At 45.9% G+C, this 23,053-nt stretch overlaps 1 protein-coding gene and 1 non-coding gene across 2 annotated transcripts in view; both read left to right on the top strand.

Moving 5' to 3' along the window:
* The window catches only part of CEMIP (cell migration inducing hyaluronidase 1), a 160,766-nt gene that overhangs the window by 27,491 nt on the left and 110,222 nt on the right, over nucleotides 1-23,053 (top strand). The gene's annotated exons all lie outside the window — the stretch shown is intronic.
* Nucleotides 15,600-15,671, top strand: TRNAE-UUC (transfer RNA glutamic acid (anticodon UUC)). The gene has a single exon. It is a non-coding gene; the product is annotated as a tRNA-Glu (tRNA).

Below are 23,053 nucleotides of genomic sequence, written 5' to 3'. Positions count from 1 at the left end.
CCTAAATGTCTTATAATGCAAAATAAGGCTTACGAATAGCTTGAAGCTATTTTACCTTTTGATTTGGGTAAGATTCATTTTGAATTCGCCTGCAAAATGGTTTACCACTTTTTCGAATCGTGCTCTTTGAACTTGTTCTTAAAATGGTTCAGTGACTTGGCTTCTTGGGAACTTGTCTGTTCCTTGTTGATCCACCTACCTTCCTTGCCCATTCATCTACACATCGACTAGTCTCTTCATCTAACAAATTACCCACCAGTCTGTCTGTCCATCCATCCATCCTTCCATTCATCTGTCCATTCACCTATCCATCCAGCCATTCATTCATCCATCTGTCCTTCCATCTGTCCAACCATCCACCCATACACATACCCATCCATCTAGCGTTCTAGATGGTCACCTGTCCAACAATTCATTCAATTCTACTTCCTCCATCTGTCTGCCTACTCAACCTTCCAGCCACTCATTTACCTATCTATCCATCAGCCTACCCATCACCCAGACATCATCTTTGTTATTGATTTGTTAGAACTGTTTGAACACTAATTACATGCTAGGTCCTGCAGTGGGCACCAGGATGCTAGGATCAAAACACTTACCTTTAATCTGCTTGTACCCTACCAGAGAAGGGGGACAGAAAAGTAAACAGATCATTACAATTCAACATGAAAAGTCCTTTAATAAAAGACTGTGTCAACTGGCTTATAAGCCCAAAGCAGGTGGGAACTAATCAGGTCTGGGGAAATTCAGGCAAAGAGGAGACTTATGAATTGGCCTTTGGAGGATGAGTCATCTCACCCCAGTGAAAGCCTGTTGCTGCTCCCCCAGGACATGGAGAATGCAACCGCTCTAATTCCTTCTGAGTGTGTTGTTTCACCCGGTGCAACGGCTATACTGCAGGAATCCCAGCACACAGCCCTGGAGGGCTAGGTCAATGGCATCAGTTCTAGTCTCTCCTGGAAATGGTCAAGGGTAACTGTCATGAACACTTGAGACATGCCAGAGGCAGCCCTGATCAACTGACAGTGATGACTATCATTTTCCATCACATTTTCTGAGAGCCTCATTTAAACATGGCCTGCAGACACCTTGATTCCTCTGGCATAATTTGTCCAGCTGCTTTGAGTGCCAGAGAATTCTTGTCACTGTGCCTGAGGGCTCACTGTTGGCCTGGCTTTCATTTTGACTCCACGTCCTCTGATTCAATGCAGATTGTCTGTGACCAACTTTGGCAAACCCCTCATGATAGTATGTTGTTCAGAGTATGGTCACCTCGGTGGCCAGCTCCAGGAACCACTTCAGTGCTTTTCTCATGTCCATTGGAAGCTTTTTTTTTTTTTAAACAAAGGTACAGAGTCAGTTTAATGGATAAAGGATACTCTTTTTAGCAAATAGTAGGGGAAAACAATTGTATATGCAAATGTAAAAAAAAAAAACCCTTTACCTTAACCTCAACTCCCCCCACAAACTATAAAACATTTAGAAGAAAACATAGAAGGAAATTTCTGTGACTTTTAGTTAGGCAAATTATTTTTAATTATGATACCAAAAGTACAATCCATAAAAGGAAAAAATTATAAATGGAACTTCATCAAAACTTCAAAATATTTTTTTCTGCAAAAGACACGGTTAAGAGAATAAAGCTGCAAATTGTAAAGACCGCTTAGACAATATTTTAAACTCTCCTGACAAAGGACTTGTATGCAGAATTTATAAAGAACTCTCAAAATTTAACAGTAAGAAAAAGTCCCATTTAAAAAATAGGCAAATGATTTGAAAGGACACTTTATCAGAGAAAATATAAAGATGACAAGTAAGCACAAGAATAGATGGTCAATATCATTAGCTATTAGGGAAATGCAAATAAAAATCACAATAAGATATCATTACATACCTAATGCAATGGATAAACAAACAATTGATAATTAGTGCTGAAAGGATATGAAGCAAGAAAGTATCACTCATTGGTGGGAATACAATATCATATAGCTACTCTGGAAAACTGTTTTGCAGTTTCTTATAAAGTTAAATATACACTTATATGATCCAGCAGTCTTGTTCCTAGGTATTTACTCAAGAGAACTAAAAACTTATTCACACTTATTTCACACAAAAAACTGAAAACTTATTTAACACAAAATCCCATATATGAAAGGCTATAGCAACATTGGTCTTTCCTAGTAGCTCAGATGATAAAGAGTCTGCCTGCAATGCTGGAGACCTGAGTTTGATCCCTGGGTTGGAAAGATCCCCTGGAGGAGGTCATGGCAATCCACTCCAGTACTCTTGCCTGGAGAGTCCCATTGACAGAGGTGCCCGGTGGGCTACAGTCCATGGGGTCGCAAAGAGTCGGACACGACTGAGCGACTAAACACAGCACATAGCAACATTATTCATAATTGCCCAAACCTGCAAATGCCCCAAAAGTTTTTGAATGGGTACATTGATACCATGCATGATTCTATTATATTGCATCCCCCAATATACATATATCCATGTAGTGGGATGATAGGGACCAAGTAGGAGGCATTAGTCATCGTCAGGGATTAGAAGGAGAAATTTGCCTACAAAGAAACAGCATAAGGAAACTTGGGGGGTGATGGAGCTGTTATGTATTCTGACTGTAGTGGTGGTTGTGTAAACTTATGAATGCATGTGTTAAATCTAATAGAATCAGACGCCTTTTAAAAAATAAGTAAATTGTAGTCTGTCTCTCTCTTATATTATAAATTCAACTTTGTCTTGGCAGTAGATTGTTTTGATGGTATTTTCAGCAAATTGGCATTTCACAAAAATAAAGTACTATGCTACCATTTTTTTTTAAATTAGGAAGGTACCAGGTATTTGGGAAATAGGCATGTTAACAAGGTACTGACATATCTCCCTCTTAAGTCCTGTGCTAGGAAGGTCACTCACCCAATTAAACAGCCACTCCAGATCTCAAAGTTTCTGTTGTCATTTTTCTAGCTCCTCACTACTCCTTTTAAACCATTATTCCCTCACTGACAAAGAAAAAAAAATCTTTGTGGAGGCTAATTTTTAAAAATTCACTTATTTACTTTTGGCTGTGCTGGGTCTTCATCACCGTGAGTGGGCTTTCTCTAGTTGCAGTGCTTGTGTTTGTCCTGGCTGTGGCTTCTCTTGTTGTGACACTCAGGTTCATGCGGCATGTGGAATCTTGCTGGACCAGTGATCGAATCCATGTCCCCTTCATTGGCAGGAGGATTCTTAACCATTGGACCATGAGGGAAGTCCCATGAAGGCTAATTTTGATCAAGATTTCAAGATTATTTTTCCTCTTACTACCCCTGCACTAGTATGCCAAACTGATATAAAAGGTGTGTCCCTCTGGTGGGGGATATTTTTAATGGAGGAGGCTGTGCATATGTGGGGCAGGGAATATATGAGAAATCTCTGTACCTCTGCTCAGGTTTTCTGAGACCCTAAAATGACTCTAAAAAATTAAAGTTTATTATTATTATTTTTAAAACAATATTAATTTTGAAGACTGATTCAGATCCTAGCTCTGCCACTAACCAAGCATATGGCCCTGTGTGAGTTACCTATTTTCTCACCTGTGTAATGAAGCTAGTGACATCTGTTTGGGGGCTTGTTCTGAGGATTACTTGGGCTAAGGCAGATGACGTGAGAAGCCCAGGGCACAGGAAAATACTCAGAGAAGGGGACTTGCTTTTGTCCTCAGATATTGTGGCTATTTCCAGGGGCATTTGATCTTTTCAAGTTGTAGTGTGAGCATGCTCCTATTTTCCCACAGGCAAACTTGGCTGTCTGATCAGACTAATCAGCTTTATGGTTAACCACGCTCATAAAAAACGTTTGGTCAAGTCTTGCTTAATGCAGTAGAATAGCAAAGTGATGGGTCTAATTTATTAGGCTAAGAAAACACTGAAATGAATCGTGCAGTTAGCAAACACTTGGCTTAGGCCAGGGGATCATCATGCGCACTTTATCTTGAAAGGTTAACACGCCCCATCGTGGAAAGGGACAGGGCTGAGGCCAGTTACAGCTCATTCAAGACAGAGCTTGACCAGGAAGCTCTATACTTTGGAAGTTATTGAGCCTCCATGAATAAACCTAATGTTTGGATTCACTTTTTTAAAAAATTTATTTATTTTTAATAGGAGGATTATTCCTTTACAATGCTGTGTTGGTTTCCTCCACACAGCAACATGAGTCAGGCATAGGTATGCGTATCTGCCCTCCCTCTTGAACCTACCTCCCACCTCCCACTCCCGGTGGCTCAGAAGGTAAAGAATCTGCCTGCAATGCATGAGACCTAGGTTTGATCCGTGGGTCAGGAAGATCCCTTGTAGAAGGGAATGGCTACCCACGCCAGTATTTTTGTCTGGAAAATTCCGTGGACAGAGGAGCGTGGTGGGCTATGACATTGGGTCACAATGAGTCAGAAACGATTGAGTGACTAACACTTTCACTTTTACCTGGTTAGAACCTGGGAAGAAGGATGACTGAAAGATCAAGAAAGAAAATCGCCTCAGTGCCTACACATTCGAATTGTCCTATAGCCATTATTTTTGGCGCTTGCTGGTCTTGTGCATCATTTAGATTAATATTTGCTTGCATAATAAAGTACCTCTTAATGTTAGGATTTTAAAAAGACAGTTGAGCGCAGAGAAGCTTACAGCAGTCATGCTGAAATACTAGAGGACAGGCTTCAAAAGAAATTCATCCTTTTACATAACTGTATGTTTTTCCTTTTACAACACAGGATGAATTGTCATTTTACGAATGCTTTTGTCTCTTGGAAATAAAGGTGGAATATGAAAAATGAAAATGAGAGCTAATAATACCTATCCCCACTTGACCTTGAACAAGTTAATTACCCTTTTGGAACCAGAAGCAGGTCACTTCTAGTTCCAGAGGGGTTAGTAAAGTGGGAACATTTTAACACTTCCTTCAGAAAGTTGTTGTCAGGACTGAATGGGTTAACACAGATGTTCTTAAGACAGTGGTTGGCACATCTTGAGTGTTCTGTAAGCGTTAGCTAGCTATCATCACCAGCATCATTTGTTGTGTTTATTTATTTATTTATTTTTGACATGAGGGATCTTAATTCCCTGAGCAGGGATCAAACTCATGCCTCCTGTATTGGAAGCACTTTTTAAAAATCGGAATATAGTTGCTTTACAAATGTTACGTTAGTTTCTGCTATACAACAGTGGGAATCAGATATGTGCATACATATGTCCCCTCCCTCTTGAGCCTCCCTCCCACCCCCTTCATCCCAGCCCTCTAGGTTGTCACAGAGCACTGAACTGAGCTCCCTGGAAGCCTGGGGTCTTAACCCCTGGACCACCTGGACCACCAGGGAATTCCCATGACTATCACCATCTGTGATAGGAGCAGTGATACTATTTTAAGAGTAGGCCCCAGAGGCACCAGAAAGTGAAGTAACTTGCCCATGGTCAGACAGCAAGGGGCCCCATCTGACTAGAACTTGAGCAGGTAATCTTCCCTGGTGACCTAGAGGGTAAAGAATTCGCCTGCAAGGTAGGAGACCCGGGTTCCCTCCCTGGGTCAGGAAGATCACCTGGAGAAGGGAATGGCTACCCAGCTCTAATTTTCTTAACTGGGGAATCCCATGGACAGAGGAGCCTGGTGGGCTACAGTCCATGGCTTGACACGACTGAGTGACTAACACTTTCATAGGTGATCTCAGAGCTAGCACTCTGAAGTGTGCATTTCAGAATAATTTTGCCATTTGATAAGTACAAATTACAAATATCTTTCTGAAAGGAAAATTTTATCATGCTCTCTCTCATTTATTTTAACTTAAAAAAATTTTTTTGGCCACATCCTGCAACATGTGGGACTTTAGTTCCCTGACGGGGGATCAAACCCATACCCCTGGCATTAGTAGGTGGAATCTCAACCCCTGGACCACCAGGGAAGCCCCTTCCCTCTCATTTAAAACCCAATAGTCTCCTTGCTTCTCAAGGATGGGAGGGCAGGATTGGTTTGCTGGAGTATCTCTAGGACCTGGCTTCTTAACCGGCAACAGGAGAAACTTACTGATTAAAGTTGAGCCTCTGCCTCCCATCCATAGTACCGTCTCTGGCACACACTCACGGTAACTCAGAGCTTGGCTACGTCTCCAGCCCTGTCGACTTCCTGCAGTTCCCTCTGTGCTCCAGCCAGGGCAGCATGCTGGCCCTCAGCTCCTTTGCCTTTAAAGGTCCTCTTCAAGTTCCATATGTCCCTGACAATCTGTTGTTCGTCCTTTAAGACCAAACTCAATGTCACTGCTTTTTACCACAATGCAGAACATGTGGGTACTTAGGATGTCCTCATCCACTGAGGCTCTTTGGTTGGACCTTAAAGGACCAATTGTCTTTGGGTTAGTGAATATGGGAAGGGTACCCAAGCCAGAGGGAACAGCATGGCAAAGGCACAGACCTAGAGGCACTTCCCTGGTGGTTCAGTGGTTAAGACTCTGCCCTTCCACTGTAGAGGACAAGAGTTCAATCCCTGGTCTGGGAAGATCTTTCATGCCACATGACCAAAAAAAAAGGCACAGACCTAGTGATGGTTCTGAGAGAACCATCCAGTACTTCCTCCAAATGGTGATTTTTTTTCTCCAGTGTTAATTCTATGATCTTTCCAATGCAGATTTAAATTCTACTGTTGCATCTTCAGTTTCCTTGTAACCTTCCAGGGTCCCCCTTTTACCTCTATTTTCAGTAGCAGCCTTGATTTTGCCAGTATCACCTTATCTTGGATTTTGTTTTGTTTTGTTTTGTGGGATCCACATGTTCTTCAAATATGTTGAAATTGTGAATTAGATACATTGTCACATTTATCCTTGCGTCTGGCCTCATGTGGGGTATTCGTTTTTTTATGCTGACAGAGTTTCATAGGATCCTTTCTAAGGTGTCTTGTTTTTCACTCATTTTTAATAGTGAGAGGTTTATCTAGACTTGAAAAGCAGCGAGCTGTATTCTGCCTGCACCTCTCATTGGGTGTGGGGCATGTCCAGTGACTCACAGGCTGTAGGCGATGGGAGGTGGAGAAGTGGGTGGGGGAGGTGGGGAGGGGCCAGACTCCACCAGGGATACTTCTTTCTGCAGGGGGCTCCTCCCCTAAGGGACTAGATTTCATTTTAAAAATATTTACCCATTTTTGGCTATGCTGGGTCTTTGCTGCTGCATTTGGACTTTTCTCTAGTTGCGGCAAGCAAGGGCTACTCTCCAGTAGCAGTGCTTGGTCTTCTCCCTGCAGTGGCTTCTCTTGTTGTGGAGCATGGGCTCTAGGTATATGGATCTCAGTACTTGTGGCTCATGGACTTTGTTGCTCTGCTGCATGTGGGATCCTCCCAAACCAGGACTAGAACCCATATCCCCTGCATTGGCAGGTAGATTCTTAACCATTGGACCACCAGGGAAGCCTGGGATCAGATTTCTGTTTCCTACTTTTGGTTTGGCGCAGCCTCCTTAGTAGATACAGTCTCTGACTGTCAGCACCTTCCTTTCAGATGCTGATAGCGTGTGTCTGTGTTCTACTTGTTGCATGCCTTCAGCATCCAGGGCCCCTCAGTCCTGGGGACCCTGAGGGGAAAGTGGGGAACCTGGACTTGTCCCTCGGTAGCATCTCGACCCCCTCCACTTCTACCTTGTTGGAGCACATTGGCGAAGCTTGCCTGGAATGGTCCCCTCTGCCTACCCCGTGATACTCTCTCAGGAGGGAGAATTTCTAGTGTTTCTTCTGAGGCTTCATTTATCCTGGCCCAGCCTGTAGCATCCTGGGCAAAAGAAGCTGCTTGATCCATCCAGCCTGTTCCTGGCTTCCTGTCCTCATTATCTGCACCCGTCTTCTTAGCCACTGGTCATTTCCCTGAGAATCTTACAGGGTAGGTATCTGGTGATTTTCCTAACAGCATGATCTTGCTCAGACATTATAAAAAGGGTTTTAAGAGAATGACAGGATCATTTGACATCGACAGGAAAACAAAGCAACTCTGGTGGCAGAATTCTAGAATATGGGTTGGGGATAGGCAAGGTCAATGACGTTGATTTCCTGTTTCTTCTCCCAGTGTTCATATTCATGGGTCTGAACCAAGGGACATAGCTCTTGCGTAATGGTGAGGTCTGCTTTATACTGTTCCTTTGATGACTGGACAGAAGAGCCTGGCAGGCTGCAGTCCATGGGGTCACAAAGAGTTGGACATGGCTGAGCATGCATGAACTTCTTGATGACTGACAGGTGCTCAGTGCAAGTGGACAGTTCCCCTGCTCCTCTCTCTGAACCCTGAGAGAGTCTTTCCAATGAGATTATAGTAGCTATTCACTTATTTGGGAAAATGGGGTAGAAAGAGGTTCAAAGATATATGCAGGTAATTCTTCTGCCTCTCTTAAGACTTCTGTGACTTCAGAACTGAGAAGGCTGCTGACTGAGCCTGGCCTTGAAGAACTCATGCATATGCCAGACTTCAGACTGGCAGGGAGGTTACTTCTCCTTGTTCTGGGAAAGAAACATGGGGAAACACTGTACCTCGGATTCTTTGATCATGAAAATAAGGCCACAAATACTTGCCAGATAGTTTGGTGATGAGGATGAAACGAGGCACCTGGTGGGAAAGTGCCCAGCGTGATGCCTGAAGTGGAGCTGAGACTCAACAAGGGCTCTTTTCCTCCTTCTCTCTTTCCTTCCTTCCTCCCCCTCCCTCTCTTCATTCCTTCTTTCCCTCCCCTTTGTTTCCCAGCTATAAAAATGAAGAGTTAAAGATTCTTTAAGTAAAGAAACTGAATCTGTCCTGTTTTAAAAGACCATGTTTTATTACTGGGCTATAACTTAGAAACATCAAGAAATAAGATTTTTTTTTTTTCCAAAAGGAGGGGGGGGGGGAAATCCAGATCTTTTCTGCTCCAGGAGCTCCAGGAGTTAAAGGAAAAATGATAAACATGTCAGAATGACTTCTTTATTTCTATTTATAATCTTTGCCATGCAGCTCAGTGGAGGGTGAGGTGCTTTTTCCAGCAGAGAAGCTTTCCTTGGCCAAGGAAAGGCAAGAATAAATACTTTTCCTGGGATGAATCCATCAACAGTGACTTCTTTCCAGTATTCTTCCAGATTGAAATATATGCATAAAATCCAAGTGAGTTAAGAGTGGCTGTGACTTGCTAAAGCAAGTGTTCTGCAGTGCGGTTTTACCATGCAAAGTCAGTGCTATTATTTTCGTTTATTTATTTGGCTGCACTCGGTCTTAGATGCAGCAAGTGAGATCTTTAGTTGTGGCATGCAAACTCTTAGTTGTGGTATGTGGGATCTACCTCCCTGACCAAGGATCGAACCCAGGCCCCCTGCATTGGGAGCATGAAGTCTTAGCCACTGGACCGCCAGGGAAGTCTCTGAAGCCACAGAAGTCTTGAGAGGGCAGAAGAGCTGTTTGGATATTTCCTCAAACCCATTTCTGCCTCATTCTCCAGAGCCTCCTTCAGGCTGAGGTCCGTGCCCATCATCATGGTCTTCCTGTCTCCCACCTCCTAACCTTGCTTCTGCTTCACCTGGGCCACCCTCCCACTGCCCCTCAGAGAAGCCAGGTTTCCCAGCCCAGTTCAAGCTGCAGCTCCTCTGGGATGCCTTGCCCAGCCACTCTGATCTCGAAATGTCCTTTCCTGACTCGTTCCCAGCCTCCACTGCTGCCAACACTGTGACTTCCTCCAGTGTCCTAACATGGCCCCATCTACTGCATTTACTTTTTTTTATTTTTTAAAAATATTATTTATTTGGCTGTGCTGGGTCTTATTTGTGGCACATGGGATCTTTAGTGGCAGCATGTGGGATCTAGTTCCCTGACCAGGGATTGAACCCTGGCCCCTTGCATCAGGAGCGTAGAGTCTTAGTCACTGAACCACCAGGGAAGTCCCATTTTGCTAGATTTAAACTCTTCTCCTCTTGTTTGTGTGAGGAGGGGAGGGCATGGGTCTTGGTATAGCGTGCTGGGAGAGGAGACAGGGGTGAGTTGAGGTAGGGAGAATGCTGTATCCGGTATCTTCAGTCCCAAACACAGCACAGGGCATAGCTGCTACTGCTGCTTAGCCACTCAGCTGTGTCTGACTCTGTGACCCTACGGACTGTAGTCCACCAGGCTCCTCTGTCCATGGGATTCCCCAGGCAAGAATACTGGAATGGGTTGCCATGCCCTCCTCCAGGGGGTCTTCCTGACCTAGGGGACAGAAAAGGGACCAATTCATACTGGTGTTTAGGAACCTACCAGATACCCTGACTCCAGGAGAGGAACTACAAACCAAGTGCAAGAGATGGCTTCCCCTCCCCATGACTGCAGATCTTATTTATATGCTTGAAGAGAGGAAGGAGAAATCAATGGTTATATTTTTATGTTGGTAATATATACTCTGCCTACTTCCAGAAAAGAATGGAGCTAGCTGACAGTAAAGGGCTTACAATAAGGCTATTTATGTAGAAATATAAATTGAAAGCCAGGCAAAAGGAGGAGGAAGGAGCTAAAATTACAACGCATTAGCTGATATAATTATTAGGATTATATATAGCTCAGAACTGGGGATGTGGAAGGCCAGGGGGCAGGCTGCCCAGGAGTGTGTAGTATCTACCATTTGAGAAGAAGTGGCGGGAGAGTGGTTTAAGGAATTGGAAAATAGGATTTCCATAAATAATATGTGTGCAAAGGCAAAGAGATTACGGGAACATTCAGGGGTCGGGTGTGGCTGGAGAGGAGGATTTGGGTGACAGTTGCAAAGATGAGGGAGGTTTTTAATTTAGGAGGTAGTGGTGGTAGATTCTGACTTTATTCTTTTTTAAAATTAAATTAAACCTTTTTGGCCACATGTGTGGCACGTGGGTATCTTAGTTCCCTGACCAGGAATAGAACCTTAGGCCCCTGCAGTGACAGCACAGTCTTAACCACCAGGGAGTCCACTGACTTTATTCTTAAATGGTTGTGTTGGGTCATTTTGGAGTTGATTTTGGTGTTCCAGGGTCAATGTTCAGATAATGTTTAATTTTTCAGTGAGATCTATGGCTTGTTTCCATGCCCCACCCCCTGGAAAAATGTTCTGAGTAGAGTATGTAAGTTTCAGCAAGAAGGGGCTACCCATGGTAGTCACCCAGCTGAGTAGAAGCTCTGTCTCAACACAGACTTCTACAATCACCAGGCAGAAGGAAGGGAAAACGGGAACCACAAGCTGGTCCCTTTCACATGTATGATATGCATCAATTCTACTCATCTATGATTGGCCAATTGAAGTCACATGACTGTGCCTAAATTCACAGCAGGCAGGAAAGCCCAAACTTACCCTGTACCCAAAGGAGAGGCAAACGTGTCTGTGGGTAGGTTTTTTTTTTGTTTGTTTTTCGATTTTTTTTGGAGTACAGTTGGTTTACAATGTTGTGTTAGTTTCAGGTATACGGCAGAGTGAATCGGTTATACGTATGTTCATTCTTTTTCAGATTTTTTTTCTTGTGTAGGTTATCACAGAATATTTTTTGAAGTTTTTAGTTGGAGGATAATTGCTTTACAGTGTTGTGTTGGTTTCTGCTGAGCAACGAAGTGAACGTATATATACATATACGTGTATGTCTATATCGTCCCTCCTGAGCCTCCCTCCCACTTCCCCAGTCCCACCCTCTAGGTCATCACTGAGCTTCCCACCAGCCATCTATTTCACACATGGTGGTGCATCTATGCCAATGCTACTCTCTCAAGTCGTTCCACCCTCTTTTCCCTGCTATATCACAGGACATGGAGTGGAGTTCTCCTTGCTATACAGTAGGTCCTTGTAGGTTATCTGTCTTACTCTGTGAAAAAGTTAAAGTGTTAGTAGTTCAGTCATGTCCAACTCTGTGACCCTGTGGACTGTAGCCCACCAGCTCCTCTGTCCTTGGGATTTCCCAGGCAAGAATACTGGAGTGGATTGTCATTCCCTTCTCCAGGGATCTTCCCAACCCAGGAATTGAACCCAGGTTTCCTGCACTGGTTTTAATTTTGGCAAAGTGCTGCATACTTGTCCCGCAACGAATCTATGCTTCGACCTCCTGTGTTTGTATCACAATAGAAACCCTGTAAGCTTCAGGGAGCATCCACCCAATGTCAGAGTTTCTCAGCTATGCCCACAGAGGTCCATACCTACAGCAGGAATCCAGACAAAAGCTACAATGTAGCTCATGAGCTGTTGCAGAGAGAGTGGAGAAGTGTCACTTCATGCCAACTCCTAGTGAACGCTGGTGGGTTCTGGAAGAGTTGTGTCAAAAGATTGGGTCAGGGGCTCAGACAGAAGGAGAGCTGGAATTAAGTTAGTAATGTCTAAGATGGGAACAGAAAGTAGGGCATGGGAGCAGTTGCCGGGCCTTTGTCATTCTGGATCAGTGGTACCCCTCTGAGGGCTTCATGGGCCTTCCCAACTGATGCTAGTGGTAAAAAAAAATCCACCTGCAATGCAGGAGATGCAAGTTTGATCCCTGGGTCAGGAAGAGCCCCTGGAAAAGGAAATGGCTACCCACTCCAGTATTCTTGCCTGGAGAATCCCATGGATAGAGGAGCCTAGTGGGTTACAGTCCATAGAGTCACAGAGAATTGGACATGACTTAGTGACTTAACACTCATGCACACACAAGTGTTTCACAGTGGCTGGTGTAGACATTGCATGCAGAGATTTCAGCCAAAGGATGGCTTCCAAACTCCACTCCCTTGTGAGAATTCCAAAGCCGGTCCAGAGCTTATAAAGGATCACCCTATGTCCCCCTGTTGCTGTTGTTGTTCAGTCACTAAGTCGTACCTGACTCTTTGTGACCCCATGGACTGCAGCACGCCAGACTCCTCTGTCCTTCACTGACTCCTAGAGTTTGCTCAAACTCATGTCCATTGAGTTGGTGATGCCATCCAACCATCTCATCCTCTGTCTCCCCCATCTCCTCTTGCCCTCAATCTTTCTCAGCAACAGGGTCTTTTACAATGAGATGGCTTTTCGTGTCAAGTAGCCCAAGTATTGGAGCTTCAGCTTCAGTATCATTCCTTCCAGTGAATATTCAGGGTTGATTTCATTTAGGATTGATTGGTTTGATCTTACAGTCCAACGGACTCAAGAGTCTTCTCCAGCACCACAATTTAATAGCATCAATTCTACAGTGCCTAGCCCCAAAGTAAAGTGCCTTTCTCCAATAGTTCAGCCTCATGTGGGCATCTTCATTCCTCTTTGGTGACACTGGGTGAACATCTTTCTAGAGACTCAGAGAGAAAGCCATTTTCTGAGTTTCCACGGGCTCTCCAGAAAGGCTACTCAACAACTCACCCAGCCAGTTCTTTTCCAAAAATACCCACTCGTATTTTTCAAAAATGGAGGATTATATAATCCTTAAACCGGCCTCACCCATTTCCCTTCCTGCAAAGATGCCATGGCTGTCACTGTGTGGTTAGGACCTCAGGAAGCCGTGTAGCAGTACAGGATTTGAAATCTGCAGGCTTGTGAGCCAAGAAGTTGCTCCCACTCCTGGCAGGATTGGGTCCTAATCAGAGTGATGGTCGCTCTTAGTGATGGCCCCAGATTGTCAAGCTGGGTTCAACTCGCCTTATGTTTGCTTTGTTCAGGAGGCCAGTGGCTGCGATTCAGAAATCACTTTTCATCTGGGTCCTTTGCCCTACCCATTTATGTATTGTTCATGGCAGGATATGACCTGGAGTGGGGGCCAAGGTGAGAATCTTCAAATTTATATTCACTGGAGCCATTGAAACACTTTGTGTACATTCCCTCCTTTATTCTACAGGGGTCCCTCACTTCAGAGATCGAATGCCTGATGATCTGAGGCGGAGCTGATGTAATAATAATAGAAATAAAGGGCACAGTAAATGTAATGCACTTGAATCATCCCCAAACCATCTCCTCGCCCCCGGTCTGTGGAAAAATTGTCTTCCACGAAACTGGTCTCTGGTGCCAGAAAGGTTGGGGACTGCTGCTCTATAGCATTTATGACAAGAAACTGGGGCATGAGTCATTGAGAATGACCATCTAGATTTTTTTGTCAGCCTATTTTATTATTTTACGGGGGAGAGAAAAGGATCTTACAGAGAGGGTGGGGAGGGGAAGAGAGGAATATTTATTGAGTGCTTACTATGTACTATTTATAGATCTGTGCAAGGCACTTCTGGTACATTATTCATTGAGCCTCATAACAAGCTCTGAGCTGAAGGTCTCGGTTATCCTGTTTGCAGATGAGGAAACTGAGGTTCATCAAGTTGAATGACTTGGTCATGTTAGAGCAGGGTCAGGATTCAGAGGCAAGTCTAGGACCCTGGGCTGGGAGCCTAAGAACTGGATTGAGGACATCCTAAACTGCAGAGCATGGTGGTACAGGAAGAGGGAAGCTTCATCAAGCCTGTCTCTTACTGCTATTCACCCTTCCTTTTCTAAAGTCACAGCTCCTACTCTGGACCTTCCCAGAAATCTTTGGAGCTGTGCGAAAACATGCCACTTATTTTTTCTGTGTGTGTGTGGTATGTGTGTGTTCCTTGTCCCTGATTGATTTTCCTTTATTTAATCTGGAATTCTCTTGGACAGTGGTATTCCGTGGTAGCGCTGTTCCCCAGACTGGGTTGGAGGAAAGTGGGCAGCCTGTTCCTTATAAATACGGTGAGTCACATGTCTCCCCAGCTGCCAAAAAAATTCATGCAGAACCGAAGTCCTCCTTCCTCTGGCCTGCATAAATTTCTCAAGGGCTGGCAGAACAGTGCAGCCTTTGTATTCACAGATTCTCACATTCTCCCGGGGTCTTCTTATCTTGGGAACCTGATTTTCCATGGGTCAGTGTTTTTTCCTAGGTCCACCCAAACCTCAGTTCTGATCACTTGACTCAGAGGGTAGTGGTGGACCTCAGCAAGGGACGTGGAGTTGGGAGGACTGGCTAGGCCACTCACCAGCTGTGTGATCCTAAACAACTCCCTAAACTTTCTGAGCCTCAGTTTCCTCATCTGTAAAATGGGGTGATAATTGTTACCAAAGGCATAGGCTATGGAAACTGGTAGGTCTGGCTTTGATTTCCAGGGACTTGAGAACTAGGTAACTTTGGGAAAGTCTCTCACCCTTTGCTGCCCAGTTTCCCCATTCATAGAGTGGAGATTGCAGTAGTACTTAACCCATTAGTTTGTTGCACACAGTAAATGAATTAAAACATGCAAACACTTAGGACAGTTGTTGGTGTCGGCAATGCTCAATGAATGTTGGATATTACAATTTTACTGTTACTATTACCCACTTTACAAGGTTGTAGTGAGATTTAAATAAGCTAATGATGTAAAAGTATATGATACAGAGTTTGGGGGGCTTGACAGGTGGTGTTAGTGGTAAAGAGTCTGCCTGCTAGTGAAGGAGACCTAAGAGATGCAGGTTCAATCCCTAGGTCAGGAAGATATCCTGGAGGAGGAAATGACAACCCCCTCCAGTATTCTTGCCTGGAGAATTCCACAGGCAGAGGAGCCTGGCAGGCTACAGTCCATGGGGTTGCAAAAAGTCAGACGTGAATGCAACACCTTGGCATGCATGCACACACAGAGTATGGAATACAAGAGTTCCTTCAAAATAGTTAAATTAGGGACTTCCCTGGTGGTCCAGTGGTTAAGACTTGGCACTTTCATTGCCACAGCCCAGGTTTAATCCCTGGTTGGGGAACTAAGAAAGATCCCACAAGCCACAGGGGCTCAGCCAAAAGAAAGAGTTGAATTAGGTCTTCAACATAAAGATGTGAAACCTTCGAGAAAGCTGGAAAGGAGCTGTTCAATTTCCAGAGTTCTGTTCAGCCAGTTGGATGCCTACTGTGCCCTGAGCTCTGTGCTCATTGCTCAGAACTTAGTGATGAACCTCACCCATCCGCTGGCCCCTCGGAGCACATCCTCTCACAGGGAAACAGCCATTGACCGTGACCGAGAATGGAGGTGGCTAGAGCATGGAAGACCATATTCGTTCTTCCCTGGCTTGTTGTATTCAGGAAGCTTGGTTTCTATTTTACTCCTAGTGGTTTCATACACTAGTGTTGTGTTGCTAGTGACCAGAAAGGTGAGCAGAGGCCAGATTATAAAGGGTCATGCTAACAAGTTATGACCCATAGGAAACTGAGAGCCATGGAAAGAGTTGGAGCAAAAGAAGGGCATGGGCATATTTGCTTCTTTTTTGTTTTTTCATATTTGGCCGTGCAGCCTGAGGGATCTTAGTTCCCCGACCAAGGATTGAACCCATGTCCCCTGTGTTGGAAGCATGGCGTCTTAACCACTGGACTGCCAGGGAGGTTCTATCACATCTGCTTTTTAGAAAGACAACTATGGCAGCCACCTGGGTTGGATGGGAGAGGGTCAATAATGGTAGGGACCCCAAATTGGAGGGTTTTTTTTCCCGTCAACCAGATAAAAATAACAAGGAGTCAAAATAGACAGATTTGAGGGCTCTATAAGAGATAAAGTTAACAGATTTTATCCAAGAAGACAGGATGACAAGTCTTAATCAAGGTGTGAGGCAGGGAAGTGAGAAGAGTGAAGATGAAGTCTTGTGGGAAGAAGAGGGGCACTTATATCCCCATGGGCCTCCTTTCTTTCTATGGAACATCCTCTCATGGGCTCCCTTTGACATGACCGTGGGTCATGGGACAGAATTGAGGCTGAGAGGAGAGAACTAACCTGAGGTGGAGCTCTGGGGTCCCCTGAGGGGGCCTCTGAGGGGAATCCCCAGGTGGGTGTTTCTGCTTCACCATGGGATTGGGAAAGCTACAAGTCAGGAGCTCTTGATAACTCTCGAGCTTGCTAGAGACCACCATGTTGGAAGACCATTTGTTATTGGGCCCAAGGAGAGTGACTTAGCCAGTTTCCTTTTCCTCCTGGATACTGTACCTTGAGACTCTGGTCCGGTGATTGGATCGTATTTCGTCCTCAAGTGGAAAACCAGTGAAGGTATACTAACTTATCAACATCTTTCCTGTCTCTGATATGGAGTGGGTCTGAGAGCCCCTTCAGAAGTGTCTGGTTGGTTTTGGCAGATGCTTCTAGACATGGCTGAAACTTGACACTCCTTGTACACAGCTGCCCTGCTCTGAGAGGCCCTTGATCAGTGCATTTCCCTTCAGTCCCAGAGCCGAGCCCAAGGCCTGGCTCCCCGAGTGGTTCCTGGCTGAATACATGTACTTCCTTGCTGCCTGCCCCTGGGGCCACCACCTCTGAGCCCTCGCAGGAAGTGAGGGTGATTGATGTTTGTGATGACCTCATGTTGTTTTGATGGTCTTCTCGTGTGTGCAGGCACAGCTCTGCCCCTTTCCAAACCAAACCCATTCTGAGCCAGGCCTCAGGTCTCTGAAACAGAGGCAAAGTTCCCTTTGACGTGGGTCTCGTGAGCCTCCTTTTAAGCTCCCTCTGACTGGCTCTTGTGGTGACTGTATGAGCCCCATGTCTCCATCCTCAGTTTTCCACTGGAAGAACGAAAGAGACGGTGGACACACACAGAGCAGAAAGCTCTGACTGACATTAGTAGAGTCAACACCGCATTTAAGAGTCACCTGCCCAGCAGTGAAGGCCACTGCAAGGGAGCACAGTGTTTGTAGAAGCTAGCACAGCTGCTTGGCAAACAGTCTAGTTTATCTCCTCCTGCCTTGTTGTTTGTGGCGTACAGTGAGGACACTTCCAGTTTGAGAGCATCCCTCCACGCCGCCTGGTGCCATCTGGTTTCTGTGCCTGTATCCACTTCCATCTGCCACCACACAGGGCACCTCACACCTCAGCTTTTCAAACAGATGGTCAGGAAGCAGAGCCAAGTTTGGGAAATCATCAAACCCAGAGAGAACATGGCGCTGAGAGTTGGGAGTTGGGGGGGTCCGGAATCCAGTCTTGGCTGGGCTACCAACTGATGGTATGATTGCAGGAAAATTGTGTACCCTCCCTGGGCTTCAGTGATCTTGCGCATGAGAACAACAACAAGAACAACCCGCGAGCACCCTTCCTGCACATGTTGGAATGGAAGAGAGCAGGATTCTGGGAAGGGAACTGGGGAAAGCAGTTTGTTTGAGCTCCTTGTTGAAGCGAGAGTGTGCCTGTGTTTACGCCCCTGGGGAGTGCCAGCCTGTGTGGTTTTCCAGACGTTTGTATGTGCTAATTCCCGCTGAGCTAAGTACAAGCCGTTCCATTGATGGCAGCCAACTTCAGACACACTTGGACTCCCCAGAGGATTGACCAGTAGCAAAGCATCTACCTGTATGAGGGCCTTTGGAGATGATGCCCTCAGCCAGGGGACTCCAACCTGCCATCCCAGGGCCAACCTGCCATCCCAGGGCCAGAGTTACTCAGGACAGGGAAGGGATCTCAGGATCCCACTGGCAACCACAGAGGCCTCCTAATGGGAACCCTGCTTGATTTCTCAGTCCCAGGCTGACTCTCCAAGAAGCCTTCTTCTTGCCCTGCCCTCTTCTATAATCCGCACACCCACACCCCACCCCCCCCATCACCTGGGGTCTCCTGAGACTAGACGTGAGGACTTGCAGTTTTTCCATCTGAGCCATTGAGATGCCCCCCACTAAGCCATATGTGGGTTAATCATAGCAGGTTTGGTAATTATTAAGAGAAGACTTCCCTAGCGGTCCAGTGGTTAAGAATCCACCTTCCAATGCAGGGACTTGGGTTCAATCCCCAGTCAGGGAACTAAGAGCCCACATACAATGGAGCAAGTAAGCCCAAGTGTTGCAACTAGAGAAAGCTCACTTGCCGCAATGAAGACAGCACAGCCAAAAAATGCAATAACAATAATTTTTATTAAGAGAAGGATGGAACAACTGAGAGAGTAGCACTGAAACATATACATAAGTGGCAACCTACTCCAGTATTCTTGCCTGGAAAATTCCATGAATAGAGGAGTCTGGTGGGCTTCAGTCTGTGGGGTCTCAAAGAGTCAGATATGACTGAGCACAAAATAGATAGCCATGGGAAATTTGCTGAATGATATAGGGAGCTCAAACCCAGTGCTCTGTGACAACCTAGAGGGGAGGGATAGGGTGGGAGGTGGGAGGGAGGTTCAAGAGGGAGGGGACATATGTATTGTTATTGTTGTTCATTCGCTAAATTGTGTCTGACGCTTTGCAACCCCATGGACTATAGCCTGCCAAGCCTCCCTGTCCCTCACTATCTCCCAAAATTTGCCCAAGTTCATGTCCATTGAGTTGGTGATACCATCCAACCATCTCATCCTCTGCCACCCTCGTCTCCTTTTGATTTCAGTTTTTCCCAGCATCAGAGTCTTTTCCAATGAGTTGGTTGATCATGGCAGATTCATGTTGATGTATGGCAGAATCCCACACAATATTGTAAAGCAACTATCCTCCAATTAAAAATAAATAAAACTAAGAAATCTACAAAAAAAAAGAGAGAGCAAGAGAGAGAGGGAGATGATAAGGATGCTCGGTGAGTTGTGTGTTCGGTCTGAGTTGAGATGAGTGAGGCTTCAGAGGGGAAATGATGGATACAAGAAGAAAAACAGCCGACCCCCTTTGAACATCTCGTACATGCACGACCAGCAGGCCAGGTGTGGGAATTCTCACGCACACCTGGGACGTGTCCTGACCTCACAGAGAAAGAAGGGCCCGGCTGATGAGCAGTAGGGTTGAAATTCAACCACCAGTGTGCAGACGGCAAGATTCTAGTGTAGACGTGACACAGCTGAGGCCGATGTGAGCATTGACTCGGCACACCCAGGGTGTGGCACACTCCCTCCTGTTGGTCTTTCCTCTAGGCCTGGGGTAGCAATCAGGTGTCGTCCTTCAATATCAACTCAAGGGAGGATTGTGACTGACACCTTCGTGGTCCCTGAGAAAGGGCGTGCTGTTTGATTAGTGATGTCTGCCTGGCACTGGAGAAGGGAAGTGAGTGATATTTGCTTTACCTCCAGCGGATTCCAGTCAAGTGTCCCGGGCAGGAGTTCATGACTCGGGCTTGGCCACCCGCTCCTGCTGGTGCTTCTTCCTCCTCTTGCTCCCTTTCACCTACTCTTCGCCTCTGGAGGCACGAGGTCTTTTATTGTTTGCACCTCAGGCTCTCATCTTTGAAGTTTCCGGTGGAAACTGCTGGCAGGCAAGACACCTCTGTCCATCCCGGCTGGCCTCCCTGCTGTCTGCCGTCAAGAATCCTGTGGGTCACTCTGGTCCTCTCCTCCTCTCCCCGCTGGCACTTGGAGCCAACTGTGTCCCCAGCCATACATCTGGAATGGCTGCCCTCTGTTTGTGTTGGGGGCTGGAGAGGTGTCCACACCAGCCTCTGCCTCCATCCTGTTCTGACATCAGCAGCCTGGCCAGCTTCCCTCCACAGAGCGGCCCTTACCCGGTCTCATTTCACTGATTTATAACTTCATTAATAATGTGAAATACCATTACTACATAGGAAGGACTCACTGTCTTTTTTTTTTTTTTTTTTGCTTTGGGCCATTTTAGGTCTTGGTTGCTGCATGGGGCCTTTTTTATTTGTGGCACGTGGGGCTATTCTTTAGTTCTGGTGTTTAGGCGTCCCACTGTGATGGCTTCATTGCTGCAGAGCGCAGGCTCTAGGGTGTGTGGACTTCAGTAGTTGCGGCACATGGGCTCAATCATTGGGGCTCCTGGGCCCTAGAGCACAGGCTTAGTAGTTGTGGTGCACAGGCTTGGTTGCTCCGAGGCACGTGGGATCTTCCTGACCCTGGATCCAGCCCAGGTCCCCTGTGTTGGCACACAGGTTCTTAACCATTGGACCAGCAAGTGAGTCCTGTCTTTCATCTTTGATTCTTCTGACCTCTTTGAGCTTGCAGGAGGTGAGGGGGCACTTAATGTTCTCAGTTCCTGTGTGGTGAGTAGACCACATGGGACAGAGTGAATCAGCCCCCCTGCCCCCAGTTCAGAAAGTGACCCCCCCGAACCTCTGGGAGAAGAGATTGGTCCTACCTATGGGCCCAGCTTTCATCACTTAGGTTGGGACAAGTAGTGTTCTGAAAGATTTTCCAAGGAGCTGGTACCAGGGAGTCTGAGTGAAGTGGACACTTCTTTCTCCATCTGTGTTTGTCACCATCAGCTTAGAGGAGAAGAGAGGACCCATCAGTACCCCAGACTCTTCTCGTGGTTTATTTTATGGGCTGACATGATGAACGTGTGATGTGGCTTTGAGATGCCTTGGTGTTCCCAGTTGCAGATGAAGGCTGGTCACTGAATGTCTGCTCTGTACCATGTGGGCATTGATGGTGTTGCCATGTTGTGTGTGTGTCTGTGTGTGCGTGTGTGTGTGTGTGTGTGTGTGTGAGCTCATTAAATGGCCCTCACAACTAACTCATGGTGACATTCCCTTCCATTGGCAAATGAGGCAACTGAGGCTCTGAGAGTTAAGTGATATGCCTAAGGACACCTGCCCAGGGAACATTCCTGAGCCAGGATGAAAATGCCAAATTCCTAACTACAAGGCCTAAGCTCTTTCTCTCACCCTCAGTAAAGCAGGCATGATTTTCTTCTTATTCTTGGAAATGTTCATAAGAATTTCCAGGAGAGGGCCGGGCTGGGAAGGCCTCTGTCTGACCCTCCGTTTAAACCACTCCAAGTGCCGAGAGTCGGCCAAGCCACTGCATAAATGGCCAGGGTTCAAATGAGTAAGCAAGGCCATCGCGCCTTCTCATTAACATCTGGGAAGAGAACAGAAGTAAGAGAACCCACGTCTCCATCAGCCATTGCACACTGGAGCCAAGCCACAGGTGTCACTCAAGGCAGGACTCATGGCGGACCCTTAGGCTTAAAGGCTCTTCCTCCACTTCAGAGCCTGCAGACTGTCCTCCCGCAAGGCCCAGATGCATTCTCCCCACTGTGACCCTGTGGGCCGCCTGAGGGTGCTTCCACGCCTGTTGTCCCGGCCACTCACACATCTATGATAAAGGCAGAGACCTGACCCTCCTCCCTGGTGCTGAGGTGAGGCAGAGACTCACCTCTTAGATGTTCCTGCCCCCAGGTGTGTAAGTCATCACTTGTGAACTCCAGAGTTTGCACGTCTTTCTTTTCCCCCAGAAATACCTTTCCATCACTTTTATTCTTCTACGGTGAAACAAGCACCTTTCGTGAGTGAGTTCAGGCAGCCTGTGTGTGGTGCATGCTCGTGTACTCAGCTGTGTCTGACTCTCCGCGACCCCATGGACTGTAGCCTGCCAGGCTCCTCTATCGATGGGATTTCCCAGGCAGGAATACTGGAGTGGGTTGCCATTCCCTTATCCTAGGGCTCTTCCTCCCCCAGGGAGAGGCCCCAAGTTTCTTGCATTGGCAAGCAGATTCTTTACCACTGAGACACCTGGGAAACCTGCCTATGCATGGTAGGAAAATTAAAAATACATATGATCCCACCTTCAAAAAGGGAATTCTAACTTTATTTCACATAATAGCACACTTTTCCCAGATGCTTCAAATTCTGCATTATTTATAAAACTCATTTGCCATCGTTACCATTTGGGTGTGTTTGTCATCTCCTTGGACTTGGGGAGAATATAGCTCTGCCCTCCTAAGGCCATTACTGGGGAGTTGGCAATAAATGAAAGGAAACTGGATATAAACAGAGACCACTGTATAGCCTGACACTTGTTAACCGGAAGACAGTGATCTGAGAACTTTAAAAAACTCTCAAAGTTTGGGATGGACATGTACACACTGCTATTTTTAAAATGGATAACCAAGAAGAACCTACTGTACAGCACAGGAAACTCTGCTCAATGTTATGAAACTAAATGGGGAAAGAATTTGAGAACGAATACTGTAGATGCATGTTTATGTGTATAAGTGAATCAGTCTGTTGTACAGTTGAAACTAACACATTATTGATCAAATATTCTCCAATATAAAATAAAAAATTTAAAGAAACTCTCGCTAGAAAAATCCCACTGAAACAACCAAACAAATTATAACAGGAAACGTCATTTGCCCCTGAGAATTGGGGAGCATGCATTCTTATACCTGAGACTTGAGGTTTTAACAAGATATAGTGGAGTTCCTCTCCATCCCCTCTGCATGGCTGAATCTCTAAGCTGACAAGATTCAT

This window comes from Odocoileus virginianus, chromosome 16 (assembly GCF_023699985.2).
Source record: "Odocoileus virginianus isolate 20LAN1187 ecotype Illinois chromosome 16, Ovbor_1.2, whole genome shotgun sequence".
Classification (NCBI taxonomy): domain Eukaryota; kingdom Metazoa; phylum Chordata; class Mammalia; order Artiodactyla; family Cervidae; genus Odocoileus; species Odocoileus virginianus.
The sequence above is the reverse complement of the archived record's forward strand: the minus strand, read 5'-3'. Positions and strand labels throughout refer to the sequence as shown.